Source organism: Benincasa hispida, chromosome 11 (assembly GCF_009727055.1).
Source record: "Benincasa hispida cultivar B227 chromosome 11, ASM972705v1, whole genome shotgun sequence".
NCBI lineage: Eukaryota > Viridiplantae > Streptophyta > Magnoliopsida > Cucurbitales > Cucurbitaceae > Benincasa > Benincasa hispida.
Genome location: NC_052359.1, coordinates 27,321,958 through 27,340,779, shown reverse-complemented (window position 1 = coordinate 27,340,779; position 18,822 = coordinate 27,321,958). Strand labels below are relative to the sequence as shown.

The 18,822-nt window shown below is 36.7% G+C and overlaps 1 pseudogene; it reads left to right on the top strand.

Annotated features, from left to right (window-relative positions):
• The first annotated feature begins 3,890 nt into the window (after positions 1 to 3,890).
• LOC120090642 lies at positions 3,891 to 17,680 on the top strand (annotated as a pseudogene).
• The last annotated feature ends 1,142 nt before the right edge of the window (positions 17,681 to 18,822 follow it).

Genomic DNA, 18,822 nt, shown 5'->3' with positions numbered 1-18,822 from the left:
GACTTTAACATGGTGTTGGGAATAGAATTCTTGCTTGAGCACAAGGTAATACCGATACCCTTCACCAATTGTTTGGTGATCATAGGGTCTACACCCACCGTTGTGCACGCTGAGATCAAATAGCCGAATGGGATAAGGATGATCTCAGCCCTCCAGTTGGAGAAGGACTTTACTCACGAGTCAGTCGAAACCACGAAAGAGAAGGGCCCCCAAGACATTTTGTGTGCCTTGGAACAGTAGTGTTCTTAACCATCAATCCTAAATCCCTTTCTCTTTTCTTCATTCAACTTTCCTTTCAAATTTCTCTTAGTGTACTTAACCATCAATTTTGGTATTCATCACAATTTAATTTTTATAATTACTTAATTTTAGGGTTGTTTTCAAATATAACAAAATGAACTAAAATATTTACATGATATAGCAAAATTTCACCAGCTATATGTGATAGATGGTGATATTTGTAATATTTGTAAATATTTTCGGTAGTTTTATCATTTAAAAATAATTTTGCTTCATTTTGGGCTTATTGGTTATTAATTTTGTTATAAATTTAGAACTTTATGAAATTTTCATTATAGTTGAGAATTACAAAATATGTTTTGTTTCAATTTTAATTTTTCGTTCAGTTCTATGTATTAGTTTTGTGTTTTTTATTTTTATTTTTATCTTTTTTGTTTGGATAAGTTTACGGGATCTTCATTTTGTATGTTGTCTATCTTTTTGGGGTTTTTATTTTTTCTTTTGTTTAGATAAATTTGATGAATTTTCACATTATGCGTGTTGTCTATTTGGTTCAATTTTGTTTAGAAAAAGATAGATTCAATGAAATTTTATTAATAGTGAAGAGGATTTTCTGTTTTGCTAAATAGGCATTTAACTACTGATAACACAAAAAATGTGTTATTTTCCTTTACCTAATTCTAAGTCGTTACTATGTTTAATGTGTTTATTTGATTATTTTGTAAGTATCGAGCATCTTGGAGGTAGAATCGATTGTTACAAGCTCTTTAGGGTTAATTTGAAGTAATTAGGATCTAATCTGAGCAACCAAGCTTCAAGGGAACATGAATGGACAAAAAGCACCCATAAACGGAGCATTGCAACGCCCAAATGAGCATTGCACAACCCTATAATGCAATAGCTGCCCGTATTGGACAAAACAAGGCAGGATTACAATGCTGCAAACATAATGACGAACACTCATGCTAGGCAGCGTTGCAATGCTGTGACCCTGCCTTATATATGTTCTTCCGTTTTAGGTAAGAAAGAGGACGCCCACCTTCGGCCTCCACCTGATTTTTCCGTTCTTCTCCCTCATCCACTTTTATTTTGGGATGTTTCTTTAGTGGTTAATCGAGTAATGCCAAACTGTAACTTCTCATCCCCATGGGAAGGTAAGATTTTGGTTTCTTAATTTAGGGATTCAGATGAACTCAATGTAATTTGTGAGATTTCAATTTAATGATTTATTCGAACTTATTTATAGGTTTTGATATGAATCTATATGTATGAATTGCATAATTTTGATTGTTGATTGACTCCCAATAATTGTGTCATGTAATCTAATGCTTTCAAATTACCTTGTAATATCTGACACGTATTTATAAGATAATCCCATTGGAAGCAACAGGTTAGTTAGGCAAAAATGACTGTTCCTAGCAACCTATAGAAAAACCGTATTGATTATTTAATTAGATGTTGGAAATTAACACCCATCTTAGCGTAATCCCTAGAACTGAATGTGATTCGTTAATCTGTATGGAGTGGGTTTGTTTTCTGTGAATTTTGATTAATTAGATAATTAGGACTATTGGTTCGGATTCAAATCAATTGGGCTAAGCATAAATAAGAAATTTAAGTCATAAATTGGGTCGATGATCTTACTACATTGGGCAAATCCATTCCTCTAAACTAAGACATCTCGGTTAATTGCACTTCTATCTTTACTTTTCTTACATTTTTATTTTCACGCAATTTCAATTATCCAACTATACCAATCTCCCTAGTTTATCATTTTAACTGGAAACAAGCTTGATAAACTAATCTTTCACGCTTCCCTCAGGTTCGACCCTAGACTTGTCACTTGTACTATCAGTTAGTATAAGTAGTTAGTTTGGTGATTTATAAATATTATTTGTGTAAGCGCGGGTTTACGAACGACGGTAAATCCACCGACCTGCCAAATTTGCACCATTGCTCGGGAGGCCAATTAGTCTTCTTAGTTAGTTTGATGATTTATAAATATTATTTGCGTAGGCGCGGGTTTACGAGCGATGGTGAATCTACCGACCTGCCAACTACCGAACCAACACTACAACATTTTTATCTATTCTGATATTTTTTTCCCGATGCATACATTTTCGTTGGCATCGATGTATTTATCCCGATAAAAATTCAATTTGCCGGCCAAAATAGGGCAACGTGCACATTTTTTTAAAATAATATGCCAACAAAAATTCGGACTTATCTCGATGAAAATATTCATGGGAAAAAGTCCTTAGAAAAATCCAAAGTTTCCTTTTTTTCCCCACTTTTCCTTTTCCCTCTTCTTCCTTTTTTCCATTTTTACTTTTTTTTTCTATTTTTCCTCTATTCCACCAACCCGACTATTCATTTCCCTCACTTTCCCTTTCCCCTCCATTTTCTACACAAACAGCCGTGACACGCATTGTTGAGCTTTGAGCTCCAATGCCCTAATACCGTGTGCTTCAACTTCAATGCTGCCACACACTACCTCCGAAGGCCGTCGCACGCACTAGTTGGTTCTCCTTGTGTTATCTTTTTTTTCTAACAAGTGTGTCTATGGGTTGTGTTTATGTTATTATACTGATAAGGGATTTTTGTGTCAAAAAGCAAAACCATGAAACAAGAACATGAGCAAATTTTCTTTTTAACCATTTTTCAAATCGATGGAGAAGCAATTAATACACTCATGTGCCATTTTCACAAAAATTATGCATAAGTTTGTTTTTAGTAGAGAACATATTAAAAATGATCTGATTCAAAATCTTTTTCCCTTTTTCTATCCAAAAGGAGAGATGCAATCTAGGTAATGTTTCACATTCATACATTTCATCTTCTTCATAAAGTACTTGCCATTTCTACTGTTAACACATACTCAATGTTAGTTTGGATTTAATCTCTTTTAGGAACAACTAGTTGTTCATGACAAAGAAAAGAATTGACTTGCTCATCTGATATCAAATAGACTGAATGAAAGTAAAATCTATGAGTTACTACTAAACATATAATTTTTCAACTAGGAGAAAATAAGAGTTGTTGAAACATAGAGCAATTGATGCTCATTCAAGCGTCTAGATTTTAGCACTAAGGCTTTTATCAATAAAGGTTCATAATCGTTAATATTTGACCCTTTTTTCCTTACTAATGTTTTCATCATATGCTTAACGCAGATCGACCCTTCTGTAATGTAAGAAGGAACACTTGAAATATAGTAAGTTTTCTTTTGTTCTCATCATAAAGGCCAAAACTTAGTGGTAATGGAATATCCCCTTCATAGCGTTTTTTTAAAAATTTTCACACATCTTCCATATTATATTTGATTTTTTAAAATTAAGTTTATATAAATATATTTTTATCAACTTTTTATCAATATTTTGAAATATTAAACCAAGTTTTGAAAAATAAAAATAGTTTTTATAAAAAAAATTATTTATTTATTTATTCTTTATAGAATTTCACTGGGAATTTAAGTATTTCTTAAAATAAGATGTAATAATATTTGAAAAAATGAGGGGAAAAATCAAAAAATTTCAAAAAAAAAAAAAAAAAAAAAAAAAAACAGTATCAATTGAGGCTTAAGGATCCATATGTGAATGGTTATTTTTCTAAAATTTTTAAATTTTGACTTAATTTATTACCATATGCGAATGGTCATTTTTGTTGGAGCTCTCAGCAGTGTCTTAACCAAACTTCAAGCAAGCACACAATTTTGAAAACTTCGTGAAACTGCAAAGGTAAAATATTAGAGGATTACATATGGTTTACCACAAGTTAGGATCTATTGGAATGACTTTTCAAATGTTTAAAAAAACATTATTATGCATTTAGAAATTCATTTAAAATAGAACCTTAGTTTATCAAAGTTAATGACTTTCACACCATTATTTGAAGGTCATTGCAAAACAAATTGGGGGACAAGCCCATGAAGTTGTAGTGAAAGTCGATGAATATGCAAGAGGTTTGATAAGTAGTTAAGGATCAACATTTTTTAAGAAGTTAGGATTGTACTATATTGATCTAGTGGATGGTCACAATGTATAGGATTTGGTCACCATTTTTGATAAGGTGAAATCAATGCCAGTGCCTAGACCACTATTGATCCACATCGTTACAGAAAAAGAGAAGGGCTATCCTCCAACAGAAGCAGTTGATCATCTTGTCTAGTTCCATGGATTTTTTGAAATATTTATTTCTTTACACATATTACAATGATGCAAGAGTAGTCTAGCTTGACCCCAAAACAGATAATTAATTCAAGACAAAATCTGCCACACTTTCATACAATCAATAGTTTGTTGAATCTCTTATAAGAGAAGCCGAACTGGACAACAAAATTGTAGCCATCCATGATGCCATGGGTGGTGGAGCTAGTCTTTACTATTGTTAGAAGAGGTTCCCAGAACATTGCTTCGATGTCGGTATTGTCGAGAGACATGCTATTACATTTGCAGTTGGTTTAGTCACAGAGGGTATCAAGGCATTTTGTACTATTTACTCATCCATCCTTCAAAGGGGGTTTGATAAGGTATGTATGCATAGAAAGATTTTGGAGCCTGTTTTTTTTTTTTTCAGCACTTAGAAAGTTAGGGTCAAACAGGTATTTTAGTAAAAGTTGCAGTAAAAGATTACTTTTCATGCTTGTATTATACTAATTACTAACTATATAGAATGGTCATTAAGGTGGTGCATGATGCAGACCTTCAAAAACTACTTGTTCGCTTTGCAAGGGATCGAGCTGGTTTGGTCGGTACCGATGGCCCGACACATTGTGGAGCATTTGATATAACATACATGGCTTGTTTGCTGAACATGATTGTCATGGTTCCATCTAATGAAGCTGAACTATCCACATGATTACAACGACAGCGACAATAGATGATAAACTGAGTTGCTTTCGGTTTTCAAGGGGCAATGGGATTGGAGTTGATCTTCCTCCTAACTTAACTCCAATTGAGGTTATCATGAAATAAAGCAACTCTTTAAGCATTAAGGAGGTTACAAAATACTGTCTTAAAGTAAAATTTGACACATTTTTTTTTTTTTGTTGAATAGATTGACAAGGGGATAATACTGGTAGAAGGCACTAGAGTTGCTCTATTGGTGTATGGTTCAATAGTTTTGCAATGTGTTAGAGCTTCAGAATTGCTGAAAACAAGAGGCATTGCCCCAGCAGTGGCAGATGCTAGATTTTGCAAACCTCTAGACACTCAACTTATAAGGCAACTGGCAAAAGAGCATGAAGTTCTGATTACTGTCGATGAAGGCTCCATTGGAGGCTTTGATTCTCATATATCATATTTCCTTAGCTTAACTGAAATTTTAGATGAGCATCGTCTCAAGGTAATTATCAAAAATAGTTTCATTCTATTTTATCAATTTAGGCCCATCGGTTTTAGTTTTTGGTTTTTGGAAATTAAGCTTATTTCTTCCCCCATTTCTTACATTGATTTGTAGCTTTCTTAAGTACAATGGTTGAATTCTTAGCCAAATTCTAAAAACAAAAACACCTTTTGAAAAGCTATTTTTTTTAGTTTTCAAAATTTGGTTTGTTTTAAACCATTACTAAAACGTAGATAACAAAGTAAGAAATTTGGAGAAGGAAGCAGTATCTATAGGCTTAATTTTCAAAAACAAAAACAAAAAACAAAGTGGTTACTAAATGGAGGCTTAACTTTCTTAATGTAACTCATAAGATATTTTTTGTTTGTCGCATTATTAGCTGAGAAGTATGGTTCTTCCCAAATGATACATTGACCATGGATCGCCATTAGACCAGATCGAAGAAGCAGAATTGTCATCTGAAAACATAACTGCAACAGTCCTAACCTTTTTGGGAAGATCTAAAGAAGTAAAGTTCTAAGTAGGAAACTATCTATGTATCTAAAAAGTCATATGGATATGTGATTCATATGAAGCAAGACAACATTTATGGGGATCCAGATGTTAGTACAAGTGAGATAGGAAAAAGTTGTCATGGATGACACTGTATGGAACTCATAAATTATAATATAACACTAGGATCCTGATTAGGTGAATAATTTCCAACACGGAACAAAAGAATTTTAAATCACAGCAGGATTACTATCAGCACACATACCTATGATGGTCCTAACAATTACTTTTAAATGTTAATATTAAAAACAATCCCATCAATTAGTTTCTACAGCAAAAAATTCAAAGTATTATTAGGTAGCTTTGAATCTTTACGACATAAGAAAGGAAAATGAGTATCTTTAGTGATATATATGAAATTCGTCTTCATTTACAAAATTAATAACATTGTGAGTTTTAACTTTTTATATATAGAGAGTTCAATATGTGTGGTGAAGATTCCAACTCACCTCTTGGTCAAACTATATATACCTAAATGAACTATCTTCAGGTTGGTATCTGGGCGAAGAAAATAAGAAACTTTCACGTGAAGGGAATTAGCATCTAAAATAACTATCATATCTACATTGTCAAAGAAAAGGATCCCCTTCAACCAAAGGCCAAACCATATATCCCAATAGAAAAACGAACGAAGTATTGCAACTTGTCTCGAACATGAAAAATAACTCTCCAACACCAAGTCGAAGAACTAAAGGGGCAAACCACATCCATAAACTTCGACTATGTAAAATATAGGTCTCCACTCAAGCGACTCGTAACAAGCCTGAACAGATTAGGATAAGTCATAATAATTTCATGAGGACAACAACATTTCAAGAAGAAATATGTCAGTCTCCAAGTCCTCTTTTTCGTGATTCAACAGTGTAACCTTAACCCCTCCCACACCATCCAACTGCTCTTCTAACGATAGGAACGAAGTAAGTAATCTAATTTGTGAACAATCTACACCAAAAGCACAAAAGAACTAGCAAGATAGATTTGAAATTTTGAAGAATACGACAACTAAGTTGTAATCAAGGAGTGGAAAAAATCCTAGTTGGCCAACTTCTTACACGAGTAGTTACTCTTTCCAAAAAAGGTAAGTAATCAACATACAAGAGTCGACTTGAAATAAAGGCAGACTAAGATAACATACAAAATTAGTAGCACCGAAGGGAACTTCATAAATGCCCAGAAGCCCTCAAAGTTCACTACGAGTCATGTAAGTACAAAACATAAAACTCTCAAGTCTTACCTGAAGGGAATTGAATCCTAGTGGAAGTGTGAGATCGCTTTCTTTCATTTCTTAAAACAATTAAAAACAAGTAAACAAGAAAAAGGTTAAGGACCATACCGTTGTTGACACGTGACTACAACAAAACTCATCTTGAAATTGGTAGTCCCATTCTTATATTTTTCAAATTCCACAAGGTCTTCCTTGCTATGACTCTGGCAAGGATCCGACTTGTTGGAACCGCTTCTTGAAAGAATAGTGGGAACAAGGAAAAAGAATTTTCTTAGAACTTTTCTAAGAAAATTGAGAGAATTTATAAAGAAAGAGTTGTTGGATCGATATGGCAATCCTAGAGGGGTGAATAGGGTATAATTAAACTTTTTTTTTCTAAATTAACCCAAATAAACTAATTAATACACTTTTTTTTTTATAAATAATAAGAAAAATTCAAATTATGCAACAAATAAGATGACAAAAAATGTGATAATTTAATTCTATCAAATTTTAGCAAATAAATAAGAATAAACTAAAACATACAATAAATTTCTTAAATTAATTGCAAAAATAAAAAGGAAAGAGTTAGAGAAGAAGACACCGTAATTTTTATAGTGATTCGGTCAAACTCGACCTACTCCACTCCCCAAGCGGCTCTTGGAAATTTGAATAAAATCTTTCCGACTCTTTCCACGGATTAGAGCCCAACTGTTACACCACTGCTCCTTTTACGGGTTCAAGAGCAGACCCGATCCTTTCCACGGTTTAGGATCAAACCGTTACAAATGTTGAACTTTTTGAAGAACACAATACAACTCTTACTAGAGTGGATTTACAAGTTCAAGCACTCAACAAGTTTATCCTCACAATACAAAAACACTCTCTCAAGAATAAGATGAAAAGAAAAAAATTGGGAACTTAAAGAGAGCAACAATGGAACTTTTGAGTTTTGAAGGATTATGAAATGTAAAATTTGTTTATTTAAAATTTGGAAAGGAAGATGGTTTATATAGAGATGGAAAAATTTTTAGAAACCACAATTAATTTGGACCACGATTTTAGAAAAGAAAAATCAATGGTAGAGATTTTAAACTAAACTAGTCGTTAGATACAAACAAAATATAATATTAAATTCCTTTTCTTTTGAAACTCATTTTTTTTTTTAAATTAATCCAAAAAATAAAAACACACCATGTGTCAAAAACTAGCCGTTAGACATAAACATAAAATAATATTAAATTTATTTTCCTTTTAATTCATTTTCTTTTTAAATTTATTCTCTTTAAAGTCAATCCAAAAAAAAAAAAATATACCATGTGTAAAAAACTAGCCGTAGACACAAACATAAAATAATATTAAATTTATTTTTCTTTTAAATTTCTTTTAAATTTCAATTTTTTTTATTTTAAATCAATCCAAAAATTAAAAATCTATCATATGTTAATCTCTTAATGATCCACCATTCAACCAATATGCTGCCACATGTCTGCATGCAAATGGTCTGGTTATGCCACGTCATCCACCTTTTCTCTATGGACTTGTTTCGGTCATATCATCTTCGTTTTAGCTCCGATTTGAGTGATTCAAGAGATGTTGGAATTGTTGTTCCAAGCTCTACGCTATGGATATATTAAAACACTAAGATTTTCAGTAATTAAAATATGAGTTTGTTATCATCAAAACATTGATTAATTAATTAATTAAAATTAATTAATTTGAGATTAAGAGTCAAAAAGCCAACAAGAGTTTCAGAGTAATCGTAGAGATTATTTTTGTAGAGAGTATATTCTATGAGAGCTCCCAAAGGTCTTGTTTAATGGGTTACTTGATGCTCATATTTATGAAGTGGAATTATGGATGATATGCATTGTTGGAATTGTGTTGTGCACTCAAGTTTCCCAGCGGAATTCAAGTGTAAATTCCTCTGAGTTTCCTGGTAAGTCCAGGGTCGAACACAGGGACTTGTGAAAATAGATTGCGTTGGTTATTTTAATGAAAACTTTGCAGTAACTGGGAAAATAAATAAAATGTTTGGTTTGTTGATTGCGTTGATTAAAAATAAATAACAAATGCGGCGGAGTTTGAAAAGAGTTGGTAAATGGAAAATGCGATGAATATATGGTGAACGAGTTGAGAAATATTTCGGCTAACACTCCCTAGAATGCGTTCATGCTTGCGATCATGTAACATGCATACAACAGTAAACCACCTCTCGGTGCGAATACCACAACTTCTAAGGCTAGAACGCATGCGATATATATGCGATAAGTCTACAGGGTTTACACATAAACCTCTATTTCTATTTATGTGATGACAACATGACGTCCACACAAATATGCGACCACATATTATCATTCCAATCTCTAGGATGCATGTGATGCAAGTTAACAAACAGAGCTTATTTCTAAGTCCTTATCTCTTGTTTATGCAAGCCTAATCTTGCTCTTTCGAGTCCAGATTCTAACCTAACTCTCTCGAGACATTAAGTTCTTTCTTTAGACTATCTCTCAAGTAACTCTAAAGAGTATTTTGCACAGCATAAAACAAGACAATCGCAAGCAATGAACTTCCTAGGTCATGTTAGCTTAGTTCTTCTCAACCCATTCGACTAGTTTTAGCTACTCATGCGTATTAAAGACTGAGCAGATGTAGAAATAGAACTTCCATTGAATAGGTATGAAGATGAAGTACAAAATAACAATGCAAGTATAATAAAGAGCATGGTAGCAATTTTCTTCCCACCAAGCATTTTACATTGTTTCTACTCATGCCTTAAAGATAATCTTGCTCTCGCGAGAGTCGGCCCGCTCTCTACTCTTATGCCCCAAGTTCTCTCTCGAGTTGCCCTGAGCGATCTCCGGCGCCACCACTCTTCTCTTGTTCCGCCTTAAAATGGAATGGAAATTATGAACAGAAGCAACTGATTAACTCGTCAACTGGTTGTAAAACGGTTAACCCCTTTTCTGAAGAATGCACTTGGTATTTATAGAGCATCCATGGTGAAAGGCGGCTTTTCTCTCCCAGTTGTACAGATAGGACAACTTTAATTCCTGATTGACGTGCCGAATGATTGTTACCGATAAAGTTGAATGTATTTTGGTAACCGTTACCGGCTGTCAACTTAATTTGGATTCGACTGTCATCAACTTTCTGTCCCATCGCTCTTAATTGGCTTTCACCCAGATGCACCCACCATGTTGCGCTGACCAAGTTGCGGCGATCCTTCTCGGCGCGAATGTTTGCGAGCACGATCCACGCAAAGCCTTATGGCTGAAGTTGCGCTCGACCAATTGAATTCCTATGATCACAATCTTTGCATTGCGTTAATGCATATTCTGCACAAAAAAAAAAAAATTCAATAGGTTCTAATGCACTGAACGCATGCGACCGCGATATTTATAGAATTTATGATTAATGAACGCAATTTAACATATTTTATCACGCAATCCAACATTGTTTAAGAACTGAGCACTATTATAACATGCCATTTCTGCCCGTTATCACACCCCCAAATTTAAAACAATGCTTGTCCTCAAGCATAAGCTAAAGATTTCTTGATAAAGACAAGAAAACAAAAAACTAACAGGCACAACAACGGTCCACGGCACAACAAGCAACCACAAGGCCGTGAATTCTTTTCCTAGGACTTTCTCAAGATACGCTCACTCAAATCCTACTATCGACCAAGAATTTCCTTACGGTCTTATTCAAGTCTTTCTTAAAAAATATTTTCTAAGACCTAGGGACTGCACAGTTCTAAACTTTTACAAAGAGCAACTTTACCTAAACTTTCCGTGACTACGCCGCATGATTTTATTTCCAAAAAGAAAATTTTCCACGGGAGTGTCTAAACTGATTTATCCTTTGCACAGAAAATTTTCATTGCTATTTTTTTCTGACCTTGCGCCGATCGAGTGCCTTACCTTCGTTTTGCTTGTCCCCATGGGTGCTTCATGCGGACATCCAACTATGAGCAATGCACTCTTTCTCAAACTAAACTCATTACAACTTTGCAGTGGAGTTACCGGTCATTTGTAATATGCGTTGATTCCTGGTGACTTACTTTCGTTTTGGCTTGCTCCCACGTATGTCATGCGGAACATCCAACTATGGGTAAGTTGCTTTCACAACTTAATCTTCATCAACATGGTTTCCCATTGCCGTTGACAGTGGAATTGTATTCTGGAGAATAATTATATATAATATATATAATATTTATATATATATATATAATATATATATTTGTAAAGGAATAGCAAGTCGGAAATAAATACCCCACCCCCAAATTTAAAATGCGGCAATGTCCTCATTGCGCCAAAGATTAAAATAAGTCATACGCATTGGTCATAGAAATGCGTTTGTAAAGATGAGTTGACAGAAAGCTAGCCAAACCCCTAACTTCCTAGGAAATATTTCAGGGAGGTTGACTATCTTAAGATTAAGTTGACTCTATATATATGAAAGGAAATAGAAGAGCATATTTTTCATCATTGAATCATATTTGCCAAAGAAACGGGAATGCGGGTAACTCACTAAATTTTTATCTATGTCAAATGATTGGCCGGTTTTGATTTAAAGAGGATGCGATGATAAAACTTTAAAGACTAAAATGCAATGTGATAGCAAAAATTGAAATAAAGATAAGGGAGGTACACCCCCCAAATTTTGCACTGTTCGCCGCATTGTATTGACGCATCATCTATGCGGTGTATCTCTCTTCTTTGGATTGCGGTGATGGAATAAGATAAGTGCTTCTTCGCGTAACATCTCCGTAAGTCCAGCGCCTCGATCGTTGCAAGAAAAACAAAGAGAGGGTAAATTATTTTAAACAAAATAAAACTTGTTACCGCATTTTTTTTTTGTAACAAAAGATAGTGGATCTAGTAAAATAGGATAGATTTCAAAATTGAAAGATTAGTAAAATATTCCGAGTAGTGGAGAAAAGAGTTGAAGAATTTGAGGTTTTCCAAACTTGCGTCCCTGATAAGTTGCGATCATTTGATAACGCAGGGACCACCTACTTCCTTCTTCATTCAAAGTTCTTTAGTTCCACGGAGTCGACTTGGCTATGCCAGCCTTCTCCATGTTATGCCTTTACTCGCTGCCCATTGACTTTGAATATGTTGGTTCCGTCGTCATTTGATAATTCCACTGCGCCATGCAGAAATACTTGTCGAATTACGAACGTTCGGACCAACATGACTTTAGCTTTCATGGGAAGAGTCGCAGATGTGAATTGAAAAGCAAGACTTTTTGCTCGACTTGGAGGTTCTTACAACATATGCATTGATCATGCCAGCGCTTGGTGCGCTCTTTATAAATCTTCGCATTTTCATATACATTGTTCCTCCATTCTTCTAGCTCGACCAGTTGCATTTTTTGTGCTTCCCTTGCCTTCTTCAAATCACAATTCAACTTCTTTACCGCTCATAGTCCTTTACACTCTAGCTCCAAAGGCAAATGACACGCCTTACCAAATACCAGCACATAGGGGGACATACCTATGGATGTTTTAAATGCGGTTCGGTATGCCCACAACGCATCGTCAAGCTTTGTTGCCCAGTCCTTTCGTGAAGGCTTTACTACTTTCTCAAGTATCAACTTAATTTCTCGATTGGACACTTCAGCCTGATCATTCATTTGCGGATGGTATGCGGTGGCCACTTTGTGGAGGATATTGTACTTGTGTAGCAACTTCTTGATATTGTGATTGATAAAGCGGGATCCTTCATCACTTATGATGGCACGAGGAGTGCCAAACGAGTGAAAATATATTTCTTCAGGAACTGGGAGACTACCGCCGCATCATTTGCGGCGCATGCTATTGCCTCTACCGACTTGGAGACATAATCGCCGGCCAATAAAATATAATGTTTACCATACGAAGGGGGGAATGGTCCCATGAAATCAATCTCCCACACATCGAATAATTCCAGCTTCAAGACAGTGTTTATAGGCATTGCGTTCTTCCATGAAATTTTGTCTGTTCGTTGGCACCGATCACATTTCTTTGCGTAGTCAGCTGCATCCTTGAATAATATAGGCCAAAAGAATCCACTTTGCAAAACTTTGGCTGCGGTGCGCTGCCCTCCAAAGTGCGACCATATAGTGAGTCGTGGCATTGTGACAATATGTGTTGTTTAGCAGCATTTGGTATGCATAACCAAATAATCTAGTCTGCACCTCCCCTATACAGATTCGGCTCATCCCAATTATAATGTCTGCATTCATTCTTGAGCTTCTTCTATTGATGATAAGTGTAATCTTCAGGGAATTTTTCATAAACCAAATAATTGACAATGTCTGCATACCAGGGCAATTCTTCTATGTGGAATAGTTGCTCATCCAGGAACACAACACTCACCTTAGTCTCATTGCAGTCAACTTTAGGATTTTCCAGTCTAGACAAATGATCCGCAACCTGATTCTCTGTCCTTTTCCGGTCAATTATTTCGATATCAAGTTTTTGAAGGAAAAGAACCCATCTGATCAACCTCGGCTTTGCGTCCTTCTTTGTCATTAAGTATTTGATCGCCGAGTGATCAGTATGGATGAGTACCTTGGTTCCCAATAGATATGCCCGAAATTTTTCCAATACAAAAATCACAGCCAGGAGTTCCTTCTCTGTGGTGGTATAATTTGTTTGAGTCGGGTTTAAAGTTTTACTCGCATATGCGATGGTGTGCAAAATTGTTTTTCTCTTTTGCGCTAAGGCTACCCTCATCACATACCCGCTTGCATCGCACATGATTTCAAATGGCAATGTCCAATCCGGTACAATCAAGACGGGTGCGATAAGCAGCGCATTTTTTAAAACTCTGAATGCGTAGAGGCAATTGTTGTCAAACTCAAATTTTCTGTCCGCCTCTAATAATGCACTAAGTGGTCGTGCTATCTTAGAAACTTCTTTGACGAATCATCTGTAAAATCCAGCGTGCCCCAAGAAGCTTCGCACAGCCTTACGCTGGTTGGAGGTGGAAGCTTTTCAATTGGGTCAATCTTTGCTTTGTCCACCTTCAACCCATCCCGAGAGACTTTATGTCCCAACACTATACCCTATTTCACCATGAAATGACATTTTTTCCAGTTGAGCACCAAATTCATCTCCTCACATCTCTTCAGAATCCTCTCTAGGTTGGCTAAGCAGACTTCATAGATGTTCCCATAAACGAAGAAGTCATCCATAAATATTTCTACAGAATCTTCGAGATAATCTGAAAAGATCGTCATCATGCACCTTTGGAACGTGCTTCGCGCATTGCAGAGGCCAAATAGCATGCGGCGAAAAGCAAATGTTCCATTTGGACAGGTGAATGTGGTCTTGTCTTGATCTTCAGGAGCTATCATGATTTGATTGTATCCACCATACCCATCCAGGAAGCAGTAAAAATCATTCCCTGTTAGTCTGTCTAGCATTTGATCGATGAATGGCAGAAGGAAATGATTTTTCTTTGTAGCCGCATTCAACTTGCGGTAGTTCTATGCGCCATATAGTGATGTCCTTTGCGGTATTAATTCGTTGTTCTCATTTGGGACTACTGTCATTCCACCCTTCTTCGGCACACATTGCACGGGGCTGACCCACGTGCTATCTGCTATAGGATAGATAATGCCCGCATCTAGTCATTTGATAATCTCGTTCTTGACGACCTCCTTCATTGCAGGGTTGAGTCTACGTTGATGTTTAATTGTTGCTTTTTGGTCGTCTTCAAGACGAATGTGGTGCATGCAGTACGCGGGGCTAATTCCTCTGATGTCAGCGAGCATCCAGCCAATTGCTCGCACATGTTTCTTGAGTATGCTCATCAACGCATTCTCCCGTTCTTTGTTGAGCGTAGAGGAAATGATCACTGGCAGCTTCTCATTCTGCCCTAGAAATGCATCCTTCAAATGGGTTGATAGGGTTTTCAATTCAAGTGTTGGTGGTTCCACCAGGGAAGGTTGCATTGTTTTTCGTTCTTCTTTTGGCTCTACTTCTTGCGTTGCGATCATCTCTTCTTCTTTGTTTGTTTTTGCTACGATCACATTGCAGGCAACAACGGATGCGTTGGCATCCTCTTCTTCACACTCTTCAGTAGACTTTTCTTTTTCAATCAAATTCAGGTCATCATCAGAGTCTTGCAGGTCTTCTTCATCCGAGAATTTCATGGCACAAATTATATTAAATTTAAGCTTCTGTCTATTTATACTCAAAGTGATTTCTACCTTGTGCACATCAATTTGAGCATAAGCCGTTGATAGAAAAGATCGCCCTAAAATGATAGACACATCTTTTTCGGCCTCGTAGTCTAAAATGATGAAGTCAGCTGGCAAAATAAATTTATCAATCGTGATTAGCACATCCTTCACCTTACCTTCTGGATGAACCAAAAATCTGTCAGCCAATTGGAGAGTCACTGATGTGGGCACAAGTTGCCCCACATTCAATTGTCTAAAAATTGACAGTGGCATCAAATTTATGCTGGCCCCCAAGTCACATAAGGCTTGCCCAATATAGAGTTCTCATATGGAGCAAGGAATAGTAAAGCCCCCAGGATCGCTCATCTTCGGTGGGATTATGGATTTGGAACTTTGCGTTAATGCCACCGTGGAAAATTTTCCAGTGCCCCTCTTTTTAGTTACCATATCCTTTAGAAACTTGGCATAGATAGGCATTTTCTCAATCACTTCATTGAAAGGAATGTTAACATGTAATTGCTTTAACATAGATAAGAAGCGTTGGACTGTACCTCTTCGTTTTTCTTCTTCCTTAGTCTTTGAGGAAAAGGTGGTAACTGAACTTTCATGGTTCCCATTTCAGTTTTTTCGAGGTCGACGCAACCTCAGGTTCTTCTGCTGCATTTTCTCTTTCTTCTTCTTGCGTTACTGCAATCTCAGGTTCAGCTGCAATGGAAGATGTTCTACTAAGCTCCTTCTATTCTACCTCCACAGTCTTCCCACTACACAATGTCATAACCTGACATTGCTCCTTACCTGATCCCCTCGAGTTGCATGGAAGTTCGGTTTGAACTTGGCAGCGCCCTTTGTGGTCTACTTTTCAGCTCATTTGTAATCTGGCCCATCTGTAATTCAAGATTGCGGATAGACGTGGCCTGACTTTGAAGCACCGTCTTGTTTTTCTCTATATATTGCTTCAATAGGCTTCTCAAAAGAAGAGGATTGTGAGGGTTTTTGTTAGCTACTTGCTTGATTGCTCAGTTGATCGCTGTTGCGTTGAAAGAATCCTGGTGGCCCTTCTTTTTGTGCCACAGGTTGAAAATTTTGTTGTTGATTCTTCCAAACAAAATTTGGGTGGTTTTCCACTCGGGGTTCTAGGTGTTTGAAAAGGGATTATTTTTCACAAAGTATACAGATTGTGGATTTTACGGGCAATCTTCCATCGCATGCCCATCACCGCAAGTCGCACACCTTACGGTGTTTGACTGATTGCTTTGATTTGCCCACCTTGTGTGTTGGGCTGCTGATCGCCGTTCCTAGGTTCAAATTCATCATTTCGGTCATTTGGTTTTTGTAATGAAACAATAGCACCATTGTTTGCATCAGAGTCTTTAAGTCTTAATCTCTGGTTCACTCTCTCTCCAGTCTTCCATGGTTCTTAGAGATGCGATCTAGGATATTCTTCACCTCATTGTATGTTTTGTCAAGCAGACCACCAGCGGCTGCCGCATTGGTAGCGGTCTGCGAAGCGGGATTCAACCATGATAGAAAATCTCCATTTGAAGGCAGTCTGGTAACGCATTATGTGGACAATCTCGGACCAACCTTTTAAACCTGCCCAAGCATCGCTGAGCGATTCGTCCATGTCTTGTTCAAACTTTGTAATAAGTTTCCTTCATCTTGCATTCTCGCTAGGTGGAAAATACTTCTTCATAAATTTCTCCACTACCTGCTCCCAAGAAGTGATCTCTCCCGGTTCGAGAGAGTATACCCATTTTCTAGCCTGATCACAGAGAGAAAATGGGAATAATGTTAGTCGAACTTCTTCAGCAGAGATGTTCAGGAACACAAAAGTATTGTAGATTTCAATAAAACTTCGGAGGTGAGCGTGCAGGTCCTCGCCACGCCTTCTTCCGAATTGACCTACAGTCTGGATCATTTGCAGCATCATCGGTTTCATTTCGAATCTGCTTCCATCGAGGACAGGCCACATGATTCCGGGAGAGAAATCATAGAGGTTTGACGATGCATAATCTCTGTTGGGCCTATTACAATCGTTTGCCAACAGAATCGGATTCGCCATGACATTGTTAACTTTTGGTGCTCCATCTCCAGGCTGCTCCACCATCTCTTCTTTATCGAATTGTGATTGCTGTTGACGGTCTCTCAATCTTCTTCTAAATGTCCTCTCAATCTCGGGGTCGTAATTCGCCAGCGATTGAGAGTTCTGCAAAGAAATCACAAAAAATTACCGTTAAAAAACTATTTTGCCGAAGTCTCCAGGAACAGCGCCAAAAACTTGATGCTTGTATTTATGAAGTGGAAATATAGATGATATGCATTGTTGGAATTGTGTTGTGCACTCATGTTTCCCCAGCGAAATTCAAGTATAAATTCCTCTAAGTTTCCTGGTAAGTCTAAGGTCGAACACAGGGACTTGTGAAAATAGATTGCGTTGGTTATTTTGATGAAAACTTTGCGGTAACTGGAAAAATAAATAAAGTGTTTGGTTTGTTGATTTCGTTGATTAAAAATAAATAACAAATGTGGCGGAGTTTGAAAAGAGTTGGTAAATGGGAAATGCGATGAATAAGCGGTGAACGGGTTGAGAAAGGTTTCGGCTAACACTCCCTAGAATGTGTTCATACTTGTGATCATGCAACATGCATACAACAGTAAACCACCTCTCGGTGCGAATACCACGGCTTCTAATGCTAGAACACATGTGATATATATGCGATAAGTTTACAGTGTTTACACATAAACCTCTATTTCTATTTATGCGATGACAACATGACTTCCACACAAATATGTGACCACATAATATCATTCCCATCTTTAGGATGCATGCGATGCAAGTTGACAAACAGAGCTTATCTCTAAGTCCCTATCTCTTGTTTATGCAAGCCTAATCTTGTTCTTTTGAGTCCAGATTCTAACCTAGTTCTCTCGAGACATTAGGTTCTTTCTTTAGACTCTCTCTCGAGTAACTCTAAAGGGTATTTTGCACAGCATAAAACAAGACAATCGCAAGCAATGAACTTCCTAGGTCATGTTAGCTTAGTTCTTCTCAACCCATTCGACTAGTTTTGTTACTCATGCGTATTAACAGACTGAGCAGATGTAGAAATAGAACTTCCATTGAATAGGCATGAAGATGAAGTACAAAATAACAATGCAAGTATAATAAAGAGCCTGGTAGCAATTTCTTGCTGCTAGGTGTTTACACTGTTTCTAATCGTGCTCTAACAGTAATCTCGTTCTCGCGAGAGTCGGCCCGCTCTCTGCTCTTACGCCCCAAGATTCTCTCTCGAGTTGTCCTG